Genomic DNA, 23,902 nt, shown 5'->3' on the forward strand with positions numbered 1-23,902 from the left:
AGGTGCCTATGTCCGAACAAGACCGAGCTAAGACAGCCTTCATACTCCCCGTGGTATTATTCGAGTTTGACCGGATGCCATTTGGTCTAGCTAACACTCCAGGCACGTATCAGCGGCTCATAGAAAGATGCTTAGGAGATCTGAACTTCGAAGCCACCCTGATTTCTCTGGACGACATCATCGTTTTTGCTCCCTCGTTTTAAGGGCATCTCCAGAGGCTGGAACAAGTGCTGAGCCACCTACAACAACATGGGCTAAAAGTGAAGCCTCAGAAGTGTCATCTGTTCTGCACTCAAATCGAGTACCTGGGGCATGTCTTCTCTGCAGAAGGGGTGAGGCCATCTCGAGAAAAGATTGCTGCTATGCAAGATTGGCCAACCCCGAAGACTGTGAAAGATGTGCGAGCTTTTCTGGGACTCACGGGATAGTTCAAGCATTTCGTCAATAATTTCACCCGCATCATGAATCTGCTGCTGGAGCTGTTAAAGAGGGTGCCGATTAGTTCAAAGAACCGAGTCGTGCAATGGGGTGAAAAAAAGGAAGAAGCATTTCAAGCCCTGAAACTGACCCTGATGGAGGCACCTGTGCTGGCCTATGCTGATTTCATGCAGCCGCTTATTCTGCACACAGATGGGAGTTTACACGGACTCGAGGCAGTGTTGTCCCAGATACAGAAGAGAAAAGAATGAGTGATCACTTATGCCAGCTGGTCTCTACATGATTCTGAGAGGAATCCAGACAACTATAGTTCTTTTAAACTGGAGCTGTTGGTGTTGGTGTGGGCCATGACAGAAAAGTTCACTCAGTACCTGTCCGGATCTGAAGTCCTTGTGCGCATAGATAACAATCCTCTAGCCCTTTTGGAGAGAGCAAAACTGGGGGCGCTGGAGCAGCGTTGGGTTGCCCGATTGGCGAAGTTCCATTACAAGATCACCTATAAGAGAAGAGCAGAGAATACCCATGCTGATGCCCTGTCTCAAGTGAATTATGGGAAGCCTGGGCACAATCGTGTTGAGGATTTGGAAGCTGACTAGGTTCCGGTTTTGCGAGACCCTGCCAGGATGGTGGCAGCCACGTTGGAACAAACACAGACGACAACTCGAGCCTATCTATTGGGACATAATAAGAATAAAACTTGGCACTCAACTTAATAGGACAATCCAAAGGAAAATTTTTATTGCAGTCAGTCCATACAAAGACAAAAGACATTTTGGTCCCACATGGACCTTCATCAGTCCTCAGAAGAGAAGATTGAAGGTAAGTATATGATAAGCTGATACTGTAAGCCTGTAAAGGTGGCAGGTGGGTAAAAATTCAGAAAATCCCTAAAAAAGGGGTCTCAATTGGATATGTGCGTCTAATGAAGTCCTGCTCACACCAACGAGGCGTCCACCGCTAGTTTCTGAATTTTCTGAATTTCAGGATAGTATAGAGGCACAAGAACCAGATCCATAGAAGCGGGGATCTACCATGCAAGACAAGAGCCAAGGTGCAGACTAGGCAAAGAGACCTCGGAAACAGTCCAACACATAGTGGCAGTGTAAGCAGGTTGCAGGATGCAGTGACGCAAGGGAGGCAGAGCAAGGGTTAACAAATTAACAATTTAATTGGAACAATAGAGGAACTCATCGCAGGGAGAAAACAGTTAAATTGAGAAGGAGAAATTGCAATGTAACAACAGTCCAGTAATCAAACTTATCGTGTCTTTAACCCCTTCACTACCAAGGGTGGTTTTGCACGTTAACTACCGGGCCAATTTTTACAATTCTGACCACTGTACCTTTATGAGGTCATAACTCTGGAACGCTTCTATGGATCCCGGTGATTCTGACATTGTTTTCTCGTGACATATTGTACTTCATGTTAGTGGTAAAATTGCATTCAAATAACTTGCGTTTATTTGTGAAAAAAACGGAAATTTGGCGAAAATTTTGAAAATTTCGCAATTTTCCAACTTTGAATTTTTATGCCCTTAAATCACAGAGATACGGCACACAAAAAACTTAATACATAACATTTCCCACAATGTTTACTTTACATCAGCACAGTTTTGGAACCAAAATTTTTTTTTGTTAGGAAGTTATAAGGGTTAAAAATTGACCAGCGATTTCTCATTTTTGCAACACCATTTTATTTTTAGGGACCACTTCACATTTGAAGCCACTTTGAGAGGTCTATATGATAGAAAATACCCAAAAGTGACACCATTCTAAAAACTGCACCCCTTAAGGTGCTTAAAACCACATTCAAGAAGTTTATTAACCCTTTAGGTGCGTCACAGGAATTTTTTGAATATTAAAAAAAAAATGAACATTTAACTTTTTTTCACAAAAAAAATACTTCAGGTTCAATTTTCTTTATTTTACCAAGGGTAACAGGAGAAATTGGACTGCAAGACTTATTGTGCAATTTGTCCTGAGTACGCTGATACCTGATATGTGGGGGGGAACCACTGTTTCGGCGCATGGCAGAGCTCAGAATGGAAGGAGCGCCGTTTGACTTTTTCAATGCAAAATTGGCTGGAATTCAGATCGGACGCCATGTCACGTTTGGCGAGCCCCTGATGTACCTAAACAGTGGAAACCCCCCCAAGTGACCCCATTTTGGAAACTAGACCCCCCAAGGAACTTATCTAGATATGTGGTGAGAACTTTGAACCCACAAGGGCTTCACAGAAGTTTATAACGTACAGCGGTACAATTAAAAAATCATATTTTTTCCACAAAAATGATCTTTTCACCCCCAATTTTTATTTTTCCAAGGGTAACAGGACCCTAAAAGTTATTGTGCAATTTGTCCTGAGTACGCTGATACCCCATATGTGGGTGTAAATGACTATTTGGGCGCATAGCAGAGCTCGGAAGGGAAGCAGCGCCATTTGACGTTTTTGGCTAGAATTGAGATCGGACACCATGTCGATTGGAAAACCCCTGATGTACCAAAACAGTGGAAACCCCCCACAAATGACACCATTTTGTAATCTAGACCCCCCAAGGAACTTATCTAGATGTGTGGTGAGAACTTTGAACCCCCAAGGGCTTCACAGAAGTTTATAACGTACAGCAGTACAATTAAAAAATCATATTTTTTCCACAAAAATGATCTTTTCACCCTCAATTCTTATTTTTCCAAAAGTAACAGGACCCTAAAAGATATTGTGCAATTTTTCCTGAGTACGCTGATACCCCACATGTGGGGGTAAACCACTATTTGGGCGTATGGCAGAGCTCGGAAGGGAAGCAGCGCCATTTGACGTTTTTGGCTGGAATTGAGATCGGACACCATGTCGCGTTAGGAAAGCCCCTGATGTACCAAAACAGTAGAAACCCCCCACAAATGACACCATTTTGGAAACTAGACCCCCCAAGGAACTTATCTAGATGTGTGGTGAGCACTTTGAACCCCCCAGTGCTTCACTGAAGTTTATAACGTCCGGGCGTGAAAATAAAAAAATCGTATTTTTTCCACAAACATGATCTTTTAGTCCCCATTTTTTTATTTTCCCAAGGGTAACAGGAGAAATTGGACCCCAAAAGTTGTTGTCCAATTTGTCCTGAGTACGCTGATACCTCATATGTGGGAGAAAACTACTGTATGGGCACACGTCGGGGCTCGGAAGGGAAGTAGTGACGTTTTGGAATGCAGACTTTGATGGAATGGTCTGCGGGTGTCATGTTGCGTTTGGAGAGCCCCTGATGTACCTAAATAGTGGAAACCCCCCACAAGTGACCCCATTTTGGAAACTAGACCCCCTAATGAACTTATCTAGATGTGTGGTGAGCACTTTGAACCCCCCAGTGCTTCACAGAAGTTTATAACGACCAGGCGTGAAAATAAAAATATCGTATTTTTTCAACAAACATCATCTTTTAGTCCCCATTTTTTATTTTCCCAAGGGTAACAGGAGAAATTGGACCCCAAAAGTTGTTGTCCAATTTGTCCTGAGTACGCTGATACCTCATATGTGGGAGAAAACTACTGTATGGGCACACGTCGGGGCTCGGAAGGGAAGTAGTGACGTTTTGGAATGCAGACTTTGATGGAATGGTCTGCGGGTGTCATGTTGCGTTTGGAGAGCCCCTGATGTACCTAAACAGTGGAAACCCCCCACAAGTGACCCCATTTTGGAAACTAGACCCCCTAATGAACTTATCTAGATGTGTGGTGAGCACTTTGAACCCCCCAGTGCTTCACAGAAGTTTATAACGACCGGGCGTGAAAATAAAAATATCGTATTTTTTCAACAAACATCATCTTTTAGTCCCCATTTTTTTTATTTTCCCAAGGGTAACAGGAGAAATTGGACCCCAAAAGTTGTTGTCCAATTTGTCCTGAGTACGCTGATACCTCATATGTGGGAGAAAACTACTGTATGGGCACACGTCGGGGCTCGGAAGGGAAGTAGTGACGTTTTGGAATGCAGACTTTGATGGATTGGTATGCGGGTGTCATATGCGTTTGGAGAGCCCCTAATGTACCTAAACTATTGAAACTCCCCACAAGTGACCCCATTTTGGAAACTAGACCCCCCACCGAGCTTATCTAGATGTGTGGAGAGCACTTTGAACCCCCAAGTGCTTCACAGAAGTTTATAACGCCTGGGCGTGAAAATAAAAAAAACATTTTTTTCCGCAAAATTATATTTTTGCCCCCAATTTTTTATTTTCCTAAGGGTAACAGGAGAAATTGGACCCCAAAAGTTGTTTTGTAATTTGTCCTGAGTAGGCTGATACCCTACATGTGGGGGTAAAACACTGTTTGGGCGCATGGCAGAGCTTGGAAGGGAAGGAGCACCATTTGACTTTTTCAACGCAGAATTGGCTGGAATTGAGATCAGACGCCATGTTGCCTTTGGAGAGCACCTGATGTGCCCAAACAGTGGAAACCCCCAATTATAACTTCAACCCGAACCTCAACACACCCCTAACCCTAATCTGAGCCCTAGCCCTAACCCTAGCCCTAACCCTAGCCCTAACCCTAGCCCTAACCCTAACCCTAGCCCTAACCCTAACCCTAGCCCTAGCCCTAACCCTACCGGGAAAATGGAAATAAATACATTTTCTTTTAGTTTTATTATTTTTCCCTAACTAAGGGGGTGATAACGGGGGGTTTGATTTACGATTTATGGCGGTTTTTATGTTTGGCGGCTGTCGCACGCTAAAAGACGCTTTTTATTGTAAAAATAGTTTTTGCATCACCACATATTGTGAGCTATAATTTTTCCGTATTTTGACCCACCGAGTCATGTGAGGTCTTATTTTTTGCGGGACGAGTTGACGTTTTTATTGGTACCATTTTCGGGCACGTGACATTTTTTGATCGCTTTTTATTCCGATTTTTGGGACGCAGAATGAACAAAAACCAGCGTTTCATGAATTTCTTTTGGGGGGGTGCGTTTACACCGTTCCGCGTGCGGTAAAATTGATAAAGCGGTTTTATTCTTCGGGTCAGTACGGTTACAGCAATACCTCATTTAGGTCGTTTTTTTATGTTTTGTCGGTTTTTTGCAATGAAAACTATTTTATATAAAAAATAATTATTTTTGTATCGCTTTATTCTGCGAGCTATAACTTTTTAATTTTTTCGCTGATGATGCTGTGTGGCGGCTCGTTTTTTGCGGGACAAGATGACGTTTTCAGCGGTACCATGCATATTTATATGCGTCTTTTTGATCGCGCGTTATTGCACTTTATGTTCAGTGGTATGATAATAAATCATTATTTTTTGCTTCGTTTTTTATTTTTATTTTTTAAGGGGTTCGCTAAAGGGGTTAACTAATGGGACAGTTTTATAGGGCAGGTCATTACGGACGCGGCGATACCAAATATGTGTACTTTTATTGTTTTTGTTATTTTTTATTTTGAAAAAATGGATTTATTGGGGAATATTTTTTTTTTTTTTACTGATTTATTTAGCGATTTTTTTTTAATTATTTTTAACACTTTTTTTTTTTTTTTTTTTTTACTTTATTACCTTGTCCCAGGTGGGACATCACTGTCCTGTGACAGATCGCTGATCTGTCACATCACAGATCACTGTGACAGATCAGCGATCTGTCACAGGCACTGCTGCAGACTTCCTCATGCCTGCGCTTTGCAGGCAGTGAGGAAGTCAGCTCCCTGCAGGCCCCCGTCGCCATCTTGGATCCGGGGGCCTGTAGGGAAAGAGCCCCCCGCAGCAGCGCTGCACATTGCGCTGCCGTGGGGGGCTCAGGGAAGCACGGAGGGAGCCCCCTCCCTGCCGATGCTTCCCTTTAACCCCCGGTACACCGCGATCGCGTTTGATCGCGGTGTGCAAGGGGTTAACGTGTCGGGGGCGGTCCATGACCGCCCCTGACACATTGTGCCGGGTGTCAGCTATGATAATTAGCTGACACTCGGCCGCGATCAGCGGCGCTCACCACGTGGGAGCCGCTGATCGCGATGACGTAATATTCCGTCCATGGTAATTAGGTCCATGGACACATGGACGGAATATTACGTCAATTGTAGGTAAGGGGTTAAGGTCCTTAGCCAGGTGATCCGTTGGGAGTTGTATTACCGGCAACGGCTGGTGGAGTGCCCACAGATTGCGGTCCAACTTCTGGTGGCAGTAGGCGGTCACTGATTTTACCTGCTGAGCCCCTAGTCCATAAACCTCTGCAGCTAAAGCAAAGAGTGCTGCCGAAATCCTGGTGTCAAGCGAGGGCTGCTGCGCTCTGGCCGGCAGAGGAGATCTCAACTTAATGTCCTGCCGTCTCTCATTTTCCTGCGCAAGCGCGGTCTCGCTTTCAGCCGGGCGCACGGTGCTCTCCAATCTCACCGTCTCGCCCGAGTGTCCAGGAGAAGTTGGCCGCAGCACTGATACTCGGGGCACGGAGCACACTGCTCACCCTGCTGCACTTTCCCTGACAGCGGGAACTCACTGCAGCTTTGCGTGCTTTTGGCTCTGTTTCCAGTTTAAACACACCCCCTCGTCCCGGGTCATGGGGCCTGTCCGGTCCCCCATTTCTTCCCCCGGGCAACATGGGACGCAGCCTCGACAGTTCCAGACCCGGCTCAATACAGGTACCCGGAGCCAGGCCCGCCTCCTTACAGCAGGATGCAAGATGCAAGCAGCAATACTGAATGCCACAACCAAGCAACGGGAATTGAATACAGGAACATCTGCATATTTTATGGGTAAAGTACTCCTAAGTCCAGATGGAAGACCTCAGAAAAAATTGTGAAGAATGAAATCCAGATGGATAAGCAGGTGTTTGCTAACCAACCAGACATTGTGATTCTAGCTATGAATCTGAAGACTGCAAATGGGCAGCATGGTGGCTCAGTGGTTAGCATTGCAGCGCTGGGGTCCTGGGTTCAAATCCCACCAAGGACAACATCTGCAAGGAGTTTGTATGTTCTCACCTTGTTTGTGTGGGTTTCCTCTGGGTTCTCCGGTTTCCTCCCACATTCCAAAGACTTACTGATAGGGAATTTAGATTGTGAGTCCCATTAATGGTGCTGAGGAATTAATGGTGCTATATAAATAAATAAAATGATAATAGATGTGGCAGTGCCAAGTGACCACAACATCAGAAAGAAGGAATATGAGAAGCTGGAGAAATACCAGGGCCTCAAAGAAGAACTGGAGAAGATGTGGCAGGAGAGGGCAATGAACATTTTTTTTTTTATTCCAGTGGCGATAAGAGCACTTGGAGCAGTGACCCCTAAGTTGGAAGAATGGCTACGACAGATCCCAGGAGCAACATCTGAACTTTCTGTCCAGAATAGTGCAGTACTAGGGACAACTAAGATCCTGTGCAGAACCTTCAAACTCCCAGGCCTCTGGTAGAGGACCCGAGAAAGAGGTAGAACAACCACCCCACGGATAGGGGAGAAAGTATTATATATCCTAGAAAAAAAATCTTCACTTTTCTGCTCTAATATTTCACTACGAATTCATTTATAGAGAGATTGAGGAGAGGGTGAGTTTCAAAGAATAGGTAAGGAAAGATGGAAAGAAAGAATAAGTATGTGAGAGAGAAAAAGAGAAACAAAAAGGTGAAAGAAAGACAGGGTTAAGTGAGAGCAAAGTAAAAAGAAATGTGAGAAACAGGGGAGCTGAAATCGAGAGATAGGCAAACAAAGACAGACAATGTAAATTATCAAACTAAATGAGGGCCCACAAAGACTTACAATCTACAATAAAATGTAGGTAACATCAAAGGTAAAAGTGATTGTTCTGTACTATGCTTTGGGAACAAACTGGGTATTGCACATGAAGCTACATGAGACAGTCACCTAGACTTTGGCCTCAATTCATCAAGAGCGGCAATTTTCTCTTAAGTCAGATGCTAATATTGAATAAAGAGGTGCACTCCTCTTCAGAAATCAGCAGCATCTGATGAGTGGCGTGTACCTCCGTGCTCTACCTCAGAAATCTTACTCCAGTCCCTGAATGAAATAAGATTTCTGGCATAGGCAACTTCACAGCTCGTCATGAATTAGACAAGCTGTGGCATCATGTCCCAGGTGCCCCTGTCCCGCCCCATTGTAATAACCTGCAGGAACGTGGGATGCAGTCACGCACGTAGAGGCAGAGCAAGAGTTAAACAGGTTTATTTAAGGTGGATGTGCTCCACACAGGGATTGAGGGATTGTAGGGTGACGGCGAGGAATGGGGCAGAACTGGAAAGTTGGCAGGGTAGGTGAGGGATGAACGAGAGTTCAGTAATACAGAGGTTAAACTTATCAGACTGTAGCCTTCTGTTGTGAGGGAGTACAGGGTTCCAATGGTGGCACCGGCACCAGCGGCGCAGGTTGTCTCGTCTCTGACAGGCTGGAATCCAACGGTGGCACCGACAACAGCGGCACACGCCTCCGGCACACACCGACAACAGCCTCCGGTTAAAGCAACAGGATGCTTGGGGGTGAGAGGGGGTCCTGCTCTCACCACTCTTAAGGTACTGTCACACTAAGCGATATCGCTAGCAATATCACTATAACTTGTGACGTTATAGCGATATTGCTAGCGACATCGCTGAGTCTGATGCGTACCTACGACCGGCTCCCCCGCTGGTTATCGCTGATTGCGCGAGAACGTCCTGAACTGTTTCTCGTCGTCAGCGTCCTACTGGGCTTCCTGCTGTGGCAACGAGCGACGAGCGTGGAGCCGGGCGGGAGGACGTCAGGATCGCCTAGTGTGACAGGTAAGTAGCGACCCCCGTCCCCAGCGATGTTGCTGGTGAGATCTGCCTGTGTGGCAGCTCACTAGCGACCACTTAGCGATGTACCAGCAATCCTGACCGCGTCATATCGCTGGTCGGGATCGCTGGTACATCGCTAAGTGTGACAGTACCTTTAGTCAAAAGTCCACACTTAAAACGTGTCACCGAGTACTGTCGGTCTGTCTCAGTCCTCAGAAGGAGGTCTCTTTTGAATATACGGTCACTCTTGGGCAGAGCGGGTGCGGTACTCACTGTTTCCTAGTGTACAGCACCTGGCTTAGCTCCGCTCTGCTGGCACGGCTAATTCCACCAGCTACACAGCTCCTATTCCGGGCAGCAGCAGCGCGGCCTATCACAGGGCCAGCACTCTCTGTAGGGGAAGCAGAGCGCGCTCTCCTCTGCTCTGCGAGCTGCACTTACTTGGCACCAACTGCTGCTGCAGCGCATGCTTTTCCTTCTTATACCCCTGTGTCAGCGTGCTCTCTCTGGGCTCTCCCCGCCCCCTTCTGTCAGCAGGAAACTCCGTCTCTACTCTCCTTCTCTCCTGCAGCAGGGGAAGGTCCACCTCCCTCAGGCTTCTCCCCCAGAAACAGAGGATGCCGCCCCTTCAGTTCCAGACCAGGCATGCAGGTACCACAGTCCAGTCCACCTCCTTACATTCTCCCTCTCATTGAACTCGCCATTCCTCGGGCGAGGTTTCTTCGTACTCCAGGATGCTCACTTGAGGGCGAACAGCTGCCCACAATTTGCTTAATTCCTCCTTCCTCTCTGGCACCAGGTTCTTCCAGTAAGGCTGGTTAAAGATACTCCAATCCTCATCTTCATCTTCAACAGCTGCAGAAGAAAATACTTTGGATGAACTTGGCTTTGTCTTCTTCTTCTTTTTAGCTTTGTCGCTAACAGACGTTTGAATAGATGGTTATTCCTTTTCTTTGTCGTTATTGGAAATTTTAAGGATTCCTTGCTCAGGTTCCTCAGTCTTGGGGCTTAGTACAGGTAATTCTTCTCCATAGCTCCCCTTCTCTTTGACAGGAGCATCCTCGTCAAAACTAGCATCAGATGGATTAAGACCATGCAGGCCGGACCTTTCCTCATCCGCGCCGGGCTCTGCTGGCATCACTTCCAATGGCTTCTCAGCCACACTTCCTGTCTCACATAGCTGCTTCATCTCTTCCATCGAGTCAGGATCTCGTGAGCTGACGGCCGGCACACTCTCCACCTCACGGGACGACACTAGCGGCTCTTCCTTCTCATTGACGAGAACCGTAGGAGTGTGCATCTCAGGAACTCTTGTCACCTCTTCTCCTTTGCCGGTAGCTTGTGGCGAGCCTGGTGATGACTTACTCTGATGGACCACTCAGGCAGTAGTCCCTTCCTCCTCTTCAGGTCGAATCTCACCTTCGGGACCTCTAGACCCAGGTCGAAGTTCTGCTAAACTCACCTCCATGCATCGGGACAGCGCAGACATTTGTCCGTGGACAGTCAACACCCTCTCTATCTCTTCTTGGCATCCGACATCGTGACACTGTCTTGCTCTGAGTGGGGCTCTTCTTCTCCCGCCATACTATTCCCTCCAGGGGCGACATTCCCTCCAATTAACAGGACCTTCGGAGGGGTGCGCGGATCTTTGCCATCTCTTTTCTCTGGTAGGGCAATTTCTGGACAGGTGTCCCACTCTTCCGCACACCCAGCACCCACGTTTGCTTCTGTCTGGTGGGTGCTTTGGTCTGGATCGTCGACCTCGGCGGGAAGCATTTCTCTCCTGCGGTTGCTCTTCATTCCAGGATACGGGGTTACACTCTGGAGCCGCCACTGAAGCCTTCTTCATGCGCCGCACCTCTCTTGTATCTTCCTTCACCTGCTTCCGTGCGTTACCGCCGGATATGACGCTGGACCCCAAAATGGCAGTAAGGGATTCCCCCAGACTCTCGACTTTTTCACAAATTCTTCTCATTTCCAGCCGTAAATCAAGGGTCCACGTCGGCTCTTCTTCATTCGGGCTGGGTACTCCGCAATGCCGGACCATCCCTGTCAAGGCTGCAATCCCCTGCTCCTGCTCGCCTATGCGCGCTTCTGCCCCTATCTCAGAGAAAGTCATACTGGGTTTTACTCGCAAGCGCTCCCTCAGCTTCAGCCGCAGGTCACGTAGACCTGTCACTTGCTGGTCTCGCAGTCCTACGTCAATGGACCCTATGCCTACGCCATCTTTGTGAGCAATGGCAGTATGGAGTTCCTGCAGCGCATTCATAAACTGGGTCACGGTCTCCCCCTCTCTTTGAATATGCCTGAACAGATGTATACGTAATTCTCCTACGTCCGTAGGGTCCCCATACGTCTCCTCAAGTATTAACAACACTTTTCCCAGGGTGTCTCTCGTCTGGGGGGGGGGGTCACAACATGACAGAGTCCCTGGCCTCCCCATCTAAAGCCTTTATAGCCACCAGGGCCGGCGTCATGGGATACATCTTCATCACCTCCTTACACATTCAGTCAACACCACAGCGTAGTATCATTCCCAGTGAACTTAGGGAGATTATTCAATATTGTCCCCAGTTGTATACTGGCCCTTGGAGCTCCCCCAATCGCTTGGTCTGCCACCCCTGCATTCAGAGACTGCATCCTGCTGACTACGCCACTTGTAATAACCTGCAGGAACACGGGATGCAGTCACGCACGTGGAGGCAGAGCAAGGGTTAAACAGGTTTATTTACAGGGGATGTGCTCCACGCAGCAAGTGAGGGATTGTAGGATGGCTGCGAGGAATGGGGTAGAACTGGAAAGTTGGCAGGGTAGGTGAGGGACGAAGGAGAGTTCAGTAGTAAAGAGGTTAAACTTATTGGACTGTAGTCTTCTGTTGTGAGGGAATACAAGGTTCCAACGGTGGAACAGCGGCACACGCAGTCTCTCAAGTCTCTGTCAACGATAAAGAAACAGCCTCCGGGGAAAACAACAGGATGCTGGGCAGTCAGAGGGGGTCCTGCTCTCATCACTCTAAAGGTACTGTCACACTAAGTGATATCGCTAGCAATATCGCTATAACTAGTGACGTTATAGCGATATTGCTAGCGATATCGCTGTGTGATACTTACCAACAACCCGCTCCCCTGCTGGTTATCGCTGATCGCGTGAGAACGTCCAGGACTGTTTCTTGTCGTCAGCTTCCTGCGGCGCTTCCTGTGGAGAGATGAGCGACGAGCGTGGAGCCGGACGGGAGGACGTCAGGATCGCCACGTCTGACAGGTAAGTAGCGACCCCCGTCCCCAGCGATGTCGCTGGTGAGATCTGCCTGTGTGGCAGCTCACTAGCGACCACTTAGCGATGTACCAGCGATCCTGACCGCGTCATATCGCTGGTCGGGATCGCTGGTACATCGCTAAGTGTGACAGTACCTTTAGTCACAAGTGCACACTCAGAACGTGTCACCGCATACTATCGGTCTGTCTCAGTCCTCAGGAGGTGGTCTCTTTTGAGTATACGGTTACTCTTGGGCAGAGCGAGTGTGGTACTCACTTTCTCCTAGTGTACGGCACCTGGCTTAGCTCCACACGCTCCGCTCTGCTGGCACAGCTCCGCACACTCCTCTATGCTGGCACGGCTAATTCCCCCAGCTCCACAGCTCCTATTCCGGGCAGCAGCAACATGGCTTGTCACAGGGCCAGCACTCTCTGTAGGGGGAAGCAGAGCACGCTCTCCTCTGCACTTACTTGGCGCCACCTCCTGCTGCAGCGCGTACCCCTGTGTCAGTATGCTCTCTCTGGGCTCTCCCCGCCCCCTTCTCTCAGCAGGAAACGCTGTCTCTACTCTCCTTCCCTCCTGCAGCAGGGGAAGGTCAGCCTCCCTCAGGATTTCCCCCAGAAACAGAGGATGCAGCCCCTTCAGTTCCAGACTAGGCATGCAGGCACCCACAGTCCAGTCCACCTCCTTACACCATCTCCGCCTATTTTGGCTGAGATGGAAGAATCTGGTGTGAAAATGCCAAAAAGCCACAAAATTTTTACACAACTCAGTGTTGTGCCAACATTTTGAGCCTTTTCAAAGCAATTTACACGAAAATTCCATCAATATTGCTTTGGTAAATTAGGGACTTAGTGTGTAGGTACAGATACAGTATGACTCACATTTATTGGGAATGTTACACCTGAAAATGAATTAATGTCTAAATCAAGTATTTCTGTCAAATGTGTTTTTAAAACATTTTTAGTATTTTATTTTTTTAATATCAATATGTTAAAAAAAATTCTGAAACTGCAATTTCACTTTGTCCATTAAGCCTAATATTTGTAACACTCCTGTTTTGCACAGAACCTTAGTCATCACACGTAGGATTAAAATGTCAGGTAAAACTAGCTTATTTAAAGGGTAGACAGTACAAACTAGATTTTAAGAACTGAAAAAGCTAATTATGGCCTCATTCACACATCCGTGTTACACGTACATTTTGTATCCGTTTTTCTCACATATACATTATAACCTATGATGCTGTTCAAATATCCGTATTTTTCACAGATTGTATGTCTATGCAAAACTTATAGAGACGAGTCGTGTTTTTTTCTGGCATCACTGATGACAAGGGCTGAAACAAGTCTATGGGTCCGTGAAAAACACCTACAGCAGATGGACGGCATCAATGTTTCATCTGTGTGCTGTCTGTATTTAACATTGCGAAGGAGGGGAGAAGCTTTGTAATTGATTTATTTATCTCTCAGTAAAAAACACTGATGAACACAGTGATTGTAGAAACGGACACACGGACCAAACACTGATGACACCCTGATGACACACTGGCAGCAGAAATGGACACTCGGACCAAACACTGATGACACCCTGATGACACACTGGCAGCAGAAATGGACACTCGGACCAAACACTGATGACACCCTGATGACACACTGGCAGCAGAAATGCACACTCGGACCAAACACTGATGACACCCTGATGACACACTGGCAGCAGAAATGCACACTCGGACCAAACACTGATGACAAACTGATGATACACTGGTGGCAAAAATAGACACACAGACCGTACACTGATGACACACTAATCCAAAACACTGATGACACCAGCACCTTTTCTTCACAAGCGAGAGCATTCCAAGCCAGGCGTTCCAGGATTTTAGCAATGAAGGAGAAATTAAAAACAGGTCAGCAGATCAGGAGAAAAAGAAACCAGAAAAAAAGAGAGTGGCTCAATATTTTATAAAGGTGACTAGTGACAGCCTGAGACAGGAACTGGAGTAGGTGTGAGGGAATTGGGTCACTCATGCAGGTTGTAATTCCTCTGTCATTGGGACAAAGGTTGAAAGTGAAAAAGAGGAAGTGCAGGAGGGAAGATGATCACTGCTACTTGGAGAATGGGAGATAATGTCATGCCTGATGATAATTTTAATTTTGAAGGCCAAGTCTTCAGCACTGAGATCTGTCATAGGAGTCTGCAGTTTAAAGGGGTTGTCTGGTCAAAACCGATAAGTCTGCAGTGATTTTGTGTGACTGCAGATTTATGAATCCCCCCAGCGCACGCACTGTGCACTACAGGGATTTGTCAGTTTCAGACCAGAGAAGGGAGGGTATATATGAGTTATACATACCCCTGGCCAGTGGGCGTGGACTCTCTCTACATATACTTGTATGGAGCGAGGTCACACCCTCTAGTCAGACACGCCCACTGCCAGTCTGCGTCACTGGTCTGGGCGAGGCATCGGCTCCATACAATTGTATAGAACGAGGACAAGCCCACTGGCCAAAAATATGTATAACTCATACATACCCTTCGTTTCCTGGTCTGAAACTGGTGAATCCCCGCCGCGCACTGTGCATGCGCTAGAGGGGTTCATAAGTCTGCAGTCACACAGAGTGACTGCAGGCTTAGCGGTTTTGACAAGACAACCCTTTTAAGATTAAGAAAGAGGAGCAAAGTATCAAAGAGTTGTTAGATAGTGAGGGGCTGACTGTGGTAAAATAAACTTGTTTGCCATGGTGAAGGGAAGAGTAAGGGTCTTTTCACATAGCATTTTTTCTTTTGCTTACAACCATATGTATCACAGTTCCACCCCTCAGTGTGTCTGGAGGCATAATGGTGATAGTGAGACAGTGACCGGCATCATTGTGAATGGCCGGTATGTGTTGCAGAGGAGATCTTTTGCGCTGTAAGCCAGTAATGTTGCTCTGGGACCTGTAGTCCTACGAGCCTTGTTTTTGTTTGTTTACTTATAAGGGGGGCTTACAGGGTTAGTTGGAGAGCTGGGTGGGACTGACTAACCACACATACACCGCCCACCTATGGGGGTGGTTACAGCTACATAATGTGACCAGGGTTTGGGTCACATGGTCTGTGATGTAAGGTCCTGGAAGGCCTGTGTGTTGGAAGGTCCTAACTTCCTGAATAGCACATGGAGAGGCCTTGGACCTCAAGGCCAAGGTGTTGAAAAGTCCTAGGAGTGGATGACTTCCTGAAGAGCACATGGAGAGGCTGTATGTGCACTGCGTGGGGGGAGCTACCATCCTTCTGAGGGTCTAGACTGTTGGGAGTGCCCTAGTCGCAAGGACAGTGATCCCCATAAGGCAGGTTCCCCAGGAGTGAGGACTGACGAGGAGTGTGGAGCAGGAGTTCCTGTAGGGTAACTCCAGATAAGGGGGTTATGGGCAGACAAGTAATTGCCATTGAAACAGACTGTTGGTGCTTGTTATGTTCCATGGATGATAATGAACTGTGCGGTCACCCATGGTAACTGGAGGAAGTGAGGTCCGGCGTGTTTAGAGACTGCGTATTAAAGTCGTGTACTAAGAAGTGTTATGGACTATGTGTTAAGGTTGTGATATATAACATGGCCCCAAGTGGTTTATGATGTCTAAATAAACCAAATAGACTGTTTTGTGAGAAAAACATGCCTGTGTGCCTTCATCCCGTTGCCAAGCGAGTATCCCCCAACACACACAGCAAGCGCTGTCTTACAATATAATATATATACAGTGGGGAAAAAAGTATCCAGTCAGCCACCAATGGTGCAAGATCTCCCACTTAAAAAGATGGGGGAGGTCTGTAATTGACATCATAGGTAGACCAGAACTAACAGAGTCAAAATGAGAAAACAAATCCAGAGCATCACCTTGTCTGATTTGGCAGGATTTATTTTGCAAATTCTGATGTAAAATAAGTGTTTGGTCATTAACAAAAGTTCATCTCAATATTTTGCTATATATCCTTTGTTGGCTATAAAAAGAGGTCAAATGTTTCACTGTGTTACAAAGGTTTTGTCCCTCGGACAATTTTGAGTGTTCCTGATAGATTTTTTCATGCTGATTTCAGAAATGACTTCAGATTTTTCCTATCACGTAAGGTTTTTGAGAAATGATACGAAATGTTATATTATTCTAAAAACTCATATATGAACTTTTTCTGTAACAGTATATTCTGAATTTTCCACTGAAATAACATAAATCTCTGATCTAGACATATGCAAGCACTTATTATGTGAATTCTGCGCAGGCACATTGAATCATTAAGCTGACCGAGTACGGAGCATACCACATCTCCTGGGCAGGGGAGGAATCAAAAGACAATTCTGACATACTTAGAGCATGGCAGAATGGATCACTACCTTCAATGCCATTCGCTGTCCCAATGATATGGATAGAACAGAGAGATCATGTAACAGATTGCTACTTCTGCCTTACAAATGTAACAGGATATTCAGCAAAGAACAAGAAATCAAAAGAATATCCTAATCTTCCTTCAGCCATAAGACCAGTGCCACACGATGAGAGTTTTCATGTTCCAAAGCCGTCCAAAGTATGGACAATGGAGGACGACGAAGATTAACTAATAATGTCAGTGGAAAATGAAACTGCTGCAGATCCAGACTTTGAGCCTTCTACATCTAATCCACATCTGTTCATTCAAGCTGATCTGAGTGACTGGGTCAGAGATTTGAAATTGTCAAAGAGGCAGGCAGAATTATTGGGATCAAGGCTACAAGAGTGGAATCTCTTATTACCAGGAACAAGAGTTTCTGTTTTTGCTGTTGTCAAGAAGACCTTAATCAGTTTTTCAACCATGTCGACAGTTTAACCTTTTGCTACGACGTTTTGGGGTTGTTTGGTGCTCTTGGGTGCGAACATGATCCGAAGGAATGGCGACTGTTCATTGACTCGTCAGTAGTGTTGAGCATTCCGATACTGCAAATATCGGGTATCGGACGATATTCGCTGTATCGGAATTCCGATACCGAGTACCGATATTTTTACAATATCGAATACCGGAATCGTAAGTTCCCATAATGCAATGAGCCACTGTTGTGGCAGTGATTGGCTGCTGAAATGATGTCATCATGATGCGCGGTCTGTGCGCATCATGATGTGTGGTGTGTGCGGGCCTGCCGGGGGTCTGTGCGGGCCTGCCGGGGGACTGTGCCAGCTGCCGGGGGTCTGTGCGGACTGCCGGGGGTCTGTGCGGGCCTGCCGGGGGTCTGTGCCGGCTGCCGGGGGTCTATGCGGCCTGCCGGGGGTCTGTGCGGGCCTGCCGGGGGTCTGTACGTGCCTGCCGGGGGTCTGTGCCGGCTGCCGGGGGTCTGTGCGGACTGCCGGGGGTCTGTGCGGACTGCCGGGGGTCTGTACGGGCCTGCAGGGGGTCTGTGCCGGCTGCCGGGGGTCTGTGCGGACTGCCGGGGGTCTGTACGGTCAAACCCCCGGCAGGCCCGCACAGACCCCCGGCAGCCGACACAGAGCCCCGGCAGCCTGCACAGACCCTCAGCAGGCCCGTACAGACCCCCGGCAGTCCGCACAGACTCCCGGCAGCCAACGCAGACCCCCGGCAGGCCCGTACAGACCCCCGGCAGGCCGCACAGACTCCCGGCAGCCGGCGCAGACCCCCGGCAGGCCCGTACAGACCCCCGGCAGTCCGCACAGACCCCCAGCAGCCGGCACAGACCCCCGGCAGGCCCGTACAGACCCCCGGCAGGCCCGTACAGACCCCCGGCAGGCCCGCACAGACCCCCGGCAGGCCCGCACAGACCCCCGGCAGGCCCGCACAGACCCCCGGCAGGCCTGCACAGACCCCGCCGCAACACACAGACACGCACAGTGTCCGCCCACGCACCGTCCACACTCTTCCCCCCTCCCGAACTGGATGTACAAGTAAAGAAAGGGTTTTTTTTAATTCCGATATTTCTGTCCCATTGACTTGAATGGGACTTCCGGTATCGGAATCGGCGATACCCGATACTTTTTGGGTATCAGCCGATCCAATCCGATCCGATAATTCTCAATATCCGATGGAATTGCTCAACACTACTCGTCAGTTTTAAGTCTGAAGGCTGTTTTACTACACAATGGAAATATCTATCCTTCTTTACCTATTGGAAATGCTGTACACATGAAAGAACCATATGAGAATATGGAGTTACTGTTGAATCATATTAATTATAGAAATTATAAGAGGAACATATGTGGTGATCTAGAAGTTGTTGCACTTCTTCTTGGACTGCAGCTTGGATCTACCAAGTATTGTTGTTTTATTTGTGAGTGGGACAGTCGTGCACGAGAAATGCACTAATTCAGAAAGGACTGGCCACTCTGCGAAAACCTGGTTGCTGGACAGAAGAATGTTAAACATAATCCTCTCATTGATCCAGCAAATGTATTTCTCCCTCCTTTGCATATTAAACTTGGGCTTATGAAGAATTTTGTCAAAGCAATGAATGCAGAATTGGAAGCCTTTTCTTACTTGTGACAGAAATTTCCAAGAATAAGTGATGCAAAGATTAAAAAAGGTACTTTTATTGACCCAAAGATCAGAGACATAATGAATGACAGTAGCTTTGGTGGTCTTTTGCAAAGTGCTGAACAAGTGGCTTGGAGAGCCTTTAAAGATGTGACCTTCAACTTCCTTGGCAACAGCAGGGCATCGAACCTTGAACAACTCATGGACAACATGCTCACAGCATATCATTTGATGAAATGCAATATGTCACTAAAAATGCATTTTCTTCATTCTGACTTGGACTTTTTTTCCAGCCAATCTTGATGCCGTTAGCGATGAACACGGTGAAAGATTTCACCAAAGGTACGTACCATGGAAAGTGGAGTACGTCAGTGCCGGCTGACTATTACTGGAATCTTATTCGAGAAGCATCTGACACGGATTATAAATGAAAGTCATCTGCAAAACACTTTTGAACAATTGCTTTTGCTACTGTCATCAATGCACATGTATGTAGTGTCTCGGACGTCATAATGTAGACTATAAACTGTTGTTTCTTAACCCCTTACTGCAAGCTGACGGAATAGTACGTCAGCTGGCAGTATCCCCCGCTTTGAGGTGGGCTTCGGCGGTGAGCCCAACTTCCCTGAAATTTGCTGCACAGTGATTTTCTTTAAGTCTTCACAAGGTTGGCACACACTGTTGGTGGTATGTTGGCCCATTCCTCCTTGCAGATCTCCTCTAGAGCAGTGATGTTTTGGGCCTGTTGCTGAGCAACATGGATTTTCAAATCCCTCCAAAGGTTTTCTATGGGGTTGAGATCTGGAGACTGGCTAGGCCTCTCCAGGACCTTCATATGCTTCTAACAAAGCCACTCCTTTGTTGCCCTGGTGGTGTGCTTGGGATCATTATCATGCTGAAAAACCCATCCACATTTCATCTTCAATGCCCTTGCTGATGGAAGGAGGTTTGCATTCAAAATCTCACAATATATGGCCCCATTCATTCTTTCATGTACAAGGATCAGTCGTCCTGGTCCCTTTGCAGAGAAATAGCCCCAAAGCATGATGTTGCCACCCCCATGCTTCACAGTAGGTATGATGTTCTTTGAAAGCAACTCAGCATTCTGTCTCCTCCAAACACGACGAGTTTTGTTCTACTTGGGTTCATCAGACCATATGACATTCTCTCATTACTCTTCTGGTGTCATGTCGGACGCTGTTCACACCACAGCATCCGGCAGGCAGAGGTAGTTCCACCTCCAGCCACTATAGCCTCAGTGGCGCCGGTTTGATCTTCAGGCTCTCGGGGGTTAATCCTGCTGGAGACCAGGTTGGAAGGTTAGTCACGCCCACGGTCTTTAAATAGTCATACTGGCATATGGGCGTCGCCGATTATAGCTTGTGTTTCATACCAAGTGGTTCCGGTCTGGAGTGGAGGTGTTCAAGAGAGAGAGATTCATATCTGGTGTCGTATGATCCGTCGTTATCCTTTCTCCTTCCCATATTTGTGTTTAGTTGTGCCCCGTTCACATTACTGTTTATTCCTGTGTGTGTGCGGCGCAGTGCAGTTTAAGTTCTCCCTGTCTGTCATTATTTGTGTGGGAGCTTTGGTGGTGTGACTCCTCACTGGGTGGAGGGTGGAGGGTTAAGTGCAGGGCTGAGCAGGAGATAAGGAAAGGTCGGAGGCTCAGGCATTTGCACCTTCAGCAAAAACCCTGGGTTGAGGGTCAGACAGGGTTTCCCCTAGTAAAAGGGACACCACAGGGGCCCCGGGTATTTCAGCCTTAGTTGAACTAAGCCCCCGTGACATTATAATCGGCCCACATTTTTTCAGGAGTCCATGGATCCATTAGATTCCATAACCCGCCAACTGAGCGTATGCATATCCTCCATGATGGTATCTCAATGTATGCTCCCTGCCAAGGTTATTATCGCCGGCAGAGAGCTACCTATATCAGTGTTTGTGGATAGCGGTTCCGCCACCAATCTCATAGATGAGGAGTTTGCACACACCGCCGGGTTTAAGATCGAAAAACTTCCTCACCCCATACAGGTGGTGACCATTAATGCTGTTCCCCTCCCTCAAGGGGAGATTACTGAGTTTGTGGCAGAGGTGAAACTCCACATTGGGGTCCTACATTCTGAGTCGGTTACATGTAGGGTCCTCCGTAATCTCCCAGCTCAAATGGTCCTGGGTTTTCCATGGCTTTCCAGGCACAACCCGGTAATTGATTGGAAAACTCAGGACATAGTACAATGGAGTGGTTTCTGCCAAGACAATTGCTTGGCCATATGTGTGTCCGCCGTGACGCCCAGCCTGCCGGAGGCTTTGCAGGATTTCGCGGATGTTTTCTCTGAGAAGGGTTGCTCAGAACTGCCTCCACATAGAGCCTATGACTGTGCTATTAGGTTAAAACCCGGGGCCAAATTACCTAAGGCCAGGATGTTTAATATTTCTGGTCCTGAGAGACAAGCTCTTAAAGACTACATCGCGGAGAGTCTGAGCAAAGGTCACATCCGGCCTTCGTCCTCGCCTGTAGCCGCGGGGTTTTTCTTCATTAAGAAGAAAGATGGGGGGTTACGCCCGTGTCTGGATTTCCGAGAGTTAAACCAGATTACGATCCGTGATCCCTACCCAATGCCGTTGATCCCGGATTTGTTCAACCAGGTAGCGGGGGCGAAATGGTTTTCCAAGCTGGACCTCAGGGGGGCGTATAACCTCATAAGGGTCCGTCAGGGGGATGAGTGGAAGACGGCGTTTAACACTCCTGAGGGTCATTTTGAGAGTCTGGTTATGCCGTTTGGGTTGACCACCGCGCCTGCCGTTTTCCAACATTTTATTAATGATGTATTTGCTCATGTCCTGGGGAGATTTGTGATTGTATACCTGGATGATATCCTCATTTATTCTAGCGATCGGGACACTCATTTGGAGCATGTTAGGCAGGTGTTACACTTGCTCCGGGAGAACCAGCTCTATGCTAAGCTGGAAAAATGTTTATTTTTTGTCCAGGAGTTGCCCTTTTTGGGATATATTGTGTCCGCAGCCGGTTTTAAAATGGACACCGCTAAGGTGCAAGCGGTGTTGCAATGGGAGAGGCCGGAGAGTCTGAAAGCACTCCAGCGGTTCCTTGGGTTTGCGAATTATTATAGGAAATTTATAAAACACTTTTCGACTGTCGCCAAACCGCTCACGGACATGACAAAAAAGGGTGCCGATCTGGCGAACTGGCCTGAGGTGGCTATACGTGCATTTGAGCGTCTGAAGAATAGTTTTGCTTCAGCCCCCATTCTGGTGCAACCAGACGTGTCTAAACCTTTTGTGGTAGAGGTTGATGCGTCGGAGGTGGGAGTGGGGGCAGTACTGTCTCAAGGCTCGTCCTTGAGCGAGATGCATCCATGCGTCTACTTCTCCAAGAAGCTGTCGCCGGCCGAACGGAATTATGATATCGGCAACAGGGAGTTGTTGGCCATCAAACTGGCTTTTGAGGAATGGCGACACTTCTTGGAGGGGGCGGCTCACCAGGTCACAGTTATCACCGACCATAAGAATCTGCTCTATCTGGAGTCGGCCAAGCGTCTGTCTCCTAGGCAGGCTCGCTGGGCATTGTTTTTTACTCGTTTCAATTTTCTTGTGACGTACCGTCCCGGGGCTAAAAACACCAAGGCGGATGCTTTGTCTAGGTGTTTTCCGGGGGGAGAACCGCGGGAAGAGCCGGTACCCATCCTCCAGAAAGGGGTAGTGGTCTCGGCTCTCACGACTGAGGTAGAGGCGGAGATTGCCGAGGCCCAAGAGGAGGTACCACCAGGACTTCCCGCCAACAAATCATTTGTACCCCTGCATCTTCGGCCTAAGGTGTTGAAGGAACACCACGATTCGGTACTGGCTGGTCACCCAGGGGTGAAGGGCACCTTAGAGCTGGTATCGCGTCGTTTCTGGTGGCCCAAAATCCGGCAGGATGTGGTCTCGTACGTGGCAGCTTGCATCACGTGCGCTAGGGCTAAGTCACCCCGAACCCGTCCTGCTGGCACGCTACAGCCTCTGGGGGTACCCAATAGGCCATGGACAGAAATCTCCATGGATTTTATCACTGACTTGCCAGCCTCGGCAGGGAACACGGTCATCCTGGTGGTGGTTGACCGTTTTTCAAAGATGGCGCATTTTGTGGCGTTGTCCTCTTTGCCCAATGCTAAGACGTTGGCTCAGGTATTTGTGAAGGAGGTGGTCAGACTCCACGGAGTACCGTCTGACATAGTATCTGATAGGGGTACGCAATTTGTGGCGAGGTTTTGGAAAGTTTTTTGCTCAAGGTTGGGGATCAAGTTGTCACATTCATCGGCGTTTCATCCACAGTCTAATGGACAAACTGAGCGCATGAACCAAAATCTAGAACAGTATTTACGATGCTTTGTGTCCGACAACCAGGAGGAGTGGTCTACTTTCCTTCCTCTGGCCGAATTCGCATTAAATAATCACCGCCAAGAGTCATCAGGAGAGTCTCCATTCTTTTGTGTGTACGGTCAACATCCTCAGTTTTGTACCTTACGTCAGGGTGACTCCGGGGGTGTCCCGGAGGAGGATCAACTAGGAGCCCAATTGTCATCAGTCTGGAGGCGGGTGAAACAGCGTTTGTTGAGCATGAGTGCCAGGTACAAACGGGTGGCTGACAGTAGACGCGTGCCAGGTCCGGACCTGTGTGTGGGTGAATGGGTGTGGTTAGCTACGAAGAACATAAAACTCAAAATCCCATCTTTAAAACTGGGTCCAAGGTTTATTGGGCCTTTTAGGATTTCTGCCATCATTAACCCAGTGGCTTATCGGTTGGAACTTCCTGCGGTGTACAGAATACATAACGTTTTTCACAGGGCTTTATTGAAAAAGGTGGTAGGCTTGGTGGACACGACGCCGATGCCACCTCCAGTCATGGTGGATGGCGAGTTAGAGTTCGAGGTCGCCAAGGTAGTGGACTCTCGAGTAGTACGCCGTACTCTTCAGTATTTGGTGCACTGGCGG

This window comes from Dendrobates tinctorius, unplaced genomic scaffold (genome assembly GCF_039654945.1).
Source record: "Dendrobates tinctorius isolate UK_male_01 unplaced genomic scaffold, ASM3965494v1 ptg000166l, whole genome shotgun sequence".
NCBI lineage: Eukaryota > Metazoa > Chordata > Amphibia > Anura > Dendrobatidae > Dendrobates > Dendrobates tinctorius.